Consider the following 4782-nt stretch of genomic DNA (forward strand, 5'->3'; position numbering starts at 1 on the left):
TTTTTTTGCTTTGTTTTGTTTTTTGTTTTTTTGAATGTCCAGAGGACCAGATTGAACTTTTTTGGACTTTCTAATTTTTCTAATTCTAATACAAAACACACACTAATCTACTTCATATATACTTTTTTAATAATTCAGCTTTGATCTTTTTCTTAAATGTACACATTAACTTGGCATTTTAGACCTTCCCTTCAGACTAGTTCTGAATTTTGGTTTGACAAATATCTCTGTCCCTTTAAGATTACAACAACTTTGGCTTTTAACAAAATTTCTTTGGATATTTAATGGTAATGTGTTATTTTGAGCCATATACATAACTGATAAAATACTATAATCTACCAAATCATGGAACTTCAATAACTTCAGTTGATAAAATAATGTGCTTGATGGGTGACTGTAATGCTTTCTGGTGATAATTCTTACAGCTCTTTTCTGTAAAATAAAAATAGGTTTTGTAAATGTTTTACATGCTTTCCCCCAAACATCAATGCAATAGATTAAATGTGGAACAATGATTGTGTTATACAACATGTACAGAGCTTTACCATTTAATAATTCCCTGATTTTGTATAGTTGTAGTGAACCTAATCTGACCTCAAATCTCATCAGATGAACAAGAGACTGTTATTTCATTGATCTGCATCCAGAAATACAGTTTGAGCCATCTGGTGACTTTCTTTCTTGAATTAATCAAGCAGAAAAGACAATTCTCTATGATCATTACTATTTTACAAATGTTTGATAATCAAATTGTGTTAGCTCACTCAATGCTTACAGGTTGAAGAAGAACTACTCATTTTTATTTTACATAAACAGTAAGTAATGATTTTTATTCCTCATTCAAAGAAGAAATCAGGTTAATATGCATTTCTTGATTTTTCTGTCTGCAATGAGCGAGTTTTGTAAGTATGTTAAAGGTCGGTTCTCGGTCAACTAAAATGTTTACTGAGAAAAAATGTCATGTTTAACTATTTGAGAAGATACAGCAGAGTGAGACTCCACGAAGTCTGGGTTTCTGCAATAATCTTTCTGTCTGTTGTTGAACAATCTCATTCTCTGACCTCGAATTTGATAACATCTTACATCACAAACCACACCTCTATTTCTGGTCCATCGACCAATCAAAAAGCTCTCAAATGACCCGGAAGTCGACCCATTTAAAATGTGGCAACTTCCCAGTTCATGTTGGAGTTGCTGGAGTTGGTTGCTGCAGTTGCTGCGCTCAGGAATGAGTTCAACTAGAGAGTGCACAGTAGTCTGAAGTCTGAAGCCAGACGCTGAAGATTAATGGAGCTAAAAAGAGTCTGATGCTGCAGAGCTCTGAGAGTTCCACACAGAGTGCTGAAGATGAAAGGAGTTCAGAGTTCTTGGATGCAAACGCGTTCAGGATGATCCAGAGACGTTTTGGGATTATAACTTCTGTTTGAACAACCTCGTACGACTCTCGAAGGATTTCAGCTGCTCTCAACGGAGACGCTGAAAGAGTCTGAAGGATTCTATACCGAGCTGATTTATCGTCAACCAGGTAACGATCTACTTCGACCAAGCGTACCGTCGCAAGCTGAGATCTTAAGGAGCGTGCATGTTTCTGGTCAAACAGATTAATTCCCTCACAAATCTCTCTGTAAGATAAATCTCCATTTCCATCTTAAACTCTGCTTTCTCTTAAAATCAGTACAGATATTTTAGAAATATCTGAAGCAAAGTCCTCGATCACCGCCGTGTGATTGAAGTCCATTACTTGTGAAACTTGTCTGTTATTATTTTCATATTTTGCCAAATTAATGTAAATGTTTGATGTTAAACTTTGATTCTGAAAATAAATGACCGCATTCATTTTGATGGGTCAAAGATAAATAACGTCTCTCGTTACATTTCTGTTAAAATTCAATGCACGACATTTACACAGTCAGAAAGATGAGGAACTCGTGAAAAGTATGAATATATATCCTATATGACATACTACATAGTACTGCAATAGATTTAGCTATTTTTATTCTTACAGAGTTTATGTGATTTTTCCATGTTAGCTGTTCATCAGTGATTACACCCAAAAATTTAATCTCATTAACTCTACAAATCTCAACACCCTCAATTTTAAATGGATCATCAACAGTTTTCTTTTTGTTACTAAATATCATGTATTTAGTTTTATCTAAATTTCATGATAATTTATTAAGTTTAAACCAAGTTTGTATTTTATCAAATTCTGTCTTCATCAATTGCAACATCCGTTTTACATCTTTACCCAAACAAAAGAATGTGTTGTCATCTGCAAAAAGGACACATTTGAGGAGTCCTGATACATTCACTAAGTCATTCACATATAAAATAAATAACTTTGGTCCAAGTACAGAGCCTTGAGGAACTCCACAAGTGATATTGCAGAGGTCAGATTTTACGCCATTTATTTGTACAAACTGTTTCCTATCTTTCAAATAGCTAGATACCCAGTGTAATGCTAGTTCTCTTATACCATATTTATTTAATTTTTCAAGGAGAATAGTGTGATCAATAGTATCGAATGCTTTTTTTAAATCAACAAAAATACTAACACAATACTGTGTTTGATCGACAGCAGTAGTTATTTGTTCTATTAATTCCATGAGAGCCATTGATGTAGAGTTTTTTTTCTCTAAACCCATACTGACTGCTACTTAGAATGTTTTGTTTAGTAATAAATTTATCTAATCTGGTCACAAATAGTTTTTCTAAAATTTTTGAGAACTGTGGTAATAAGGATATTGGTTAATTATTGAACACACATTTATCACCATTTTTAAAGAGAGGAACTACCTTAGCTACTTTCATATTGTCTGGAAATATTCGTTTTGAAAATGATAAATTACAAATATATGTAAACGGCTCGATAACATAACTCATTATGTCCTTTACAAACATCATATCCATGTCCACCCAGTCTTTTGATCTCTTATCTGTAAGATTTTTTTACAACATTCATTATTTCTTCTTTGTCAGTTCCATTAAGAAAAATACTGTTGTCACAACCTATAACTGAATGGTTCACCTTATTGTCTACTTTTGGTATTTCTTTCTCGACATTCTCGAGGTATGTCGAGGAATGGCCAAGGATAACATCTATGATAATCCAAGAGTCCTGAAATGATGACACAAAGTTTATTCAGCTGGTTCCATCTGGTTATCAGTTGGAAATTCTTCAGGGAGTGGGTGGTGAGCGTTGGATCACATTTTCTCCAGGTGAATTCAGATAAGATGGCTTCAGGGCCAGCCAAGGGAGCCAAATTCAGATAAACACACAATTGTTTTGGGGACAGGCAAAACTTAATGACATCTACCTTGAGTCTGTGTTGGTCGACTCGGTTCCAAAATGTCCAAATTACATGGCCACACCAATGGAACGTGACTGAGTAAAATCCCCAAGATCTGATCCATTCAGCCCAAAGCATTTGAGTCCAGGTACTCGAGACACGAACCAAGCCATCATAAAGGCAAGCAGCGTGATCGGGTCCAAATTTGCTGCCGACAACTTCCTTGATTGTAAATAAAACCAGCAACCAGACGATTCCAAAATAGCAGGAACCAGTTATCGTAAATCCAATTAAATATGCGTCCTTAAAATCCACATATGGCAGCAGAGATAGACACATCATCAAGTCTTCCAGTCGATGAGATATCCAGCTGCGTGCATGCCAACAGGGCAAATCGGCTCGCCTAAAGCCTGTCTTCTCTTCAAAGAAATGTTGTAAATTGAGTTGAGGGACCAACTAGTCAAAACAAGTCCATAATTATGGTTCAGAAGAAATGCAAGAGATTCTCACAAGCAGATTCACAGACAGACAGAGCAGCAAAGCAAAGCGGAGAGGGAGGGAGGGAAGCATCCGATCTCGGCGAGAGCAAGTGGTGAAGTTCAGGGAGGTTGTCTCCAGACCTGAATAATCTGTGCTGCTGTAGCCACATGAACATTCAGCTGCTTGGAGATGGTCTTATAGCTTTTTTCTTTATATACAGCTACAACTATCTGGACTCATGTTCAGTAATCCAGGCAGAAAAATCTAACAAAAAAAACTTGTTGAAATGTTTAGTTTTCAAATGTCTTTTTACACACACACACACGCACACACACACACACACACAGGTTTGTTTTGCTATCTTTGTGGGGCCTTTGCATTGACTTCCATTCATTTTTCATTCATTTCTATAGCCTAACCATGACCTTTATCCATAACCTAACCATTACCAGTACATACCTAACCCTAAACCTAACACATCCTCAATTCACACCTTAGTCCTAAACCTAGCCCCTAACCCACCAACGGGACTTCTTCTTATGGGGCCCGGGCTTTGGGCCCCATAAGGAGCAGTTGGTCCCCACAATGTAGTATAAGTTGGAAAAATGGGCCTCACAAAGTAGCATAAACAAGGACACACACACACACACACACAGGTTTGTTTTGCTATCTTTATGGGGCCTTTGCATTGACTTGCATTCATTTTTCATTCATTTCTATAGCCTAACCATGACCTTTATCCATAACCTAACCATTACCAGTACATACCTAACCCTAAACCTAACACATCCTCAATTCACACCTTAGTCCTAAACCTAGCCCCTAACCCACCAACGAGACTTCTTCTTATGGGGCCCGGGCTTTGGGCCCCATAAGGAGCAGTTGGTCCCCACAATGCAGTATAAGTTGGAAAAATGGGCCTCACAAAGTAGCATAAACAAGGACACACACACACACACACACACACATACATACATACATACATACATACATACATACATACATACATACA

The 4782-nt window shown here is 36.8% G+C and overlaps 1 protein-coding gene across 1 annotated transcript in view; it reads left to right on the forward strand.

Moving 5' to 3' along the window:
* engase (endo-beta-N-acetylglucosaminidase) overlaps window positions 1–4782 on the forward strand; it is a 52248-nt gene that overhangs the window by 30478 nt on the left and 16988 nt on the right. The window lies entirely within an intron of this gene.

The sequence above is a fragment of the Nematolebias whitei genome, chromosome 15 (assembly GCF_014905685.2).
Source record: "Nematolebias whitei isolate Nwh7 chromosome 15, NemWhi1, whole genome shotgun sequence".
In the NCBI taxonomy this organism is placed as follows: Eukaryota; Metazoa; Chordata; class Actinopteri; order Cyprinodontiformes; family Rivulidae; genus Nematolebias; species Nematolebias whitei.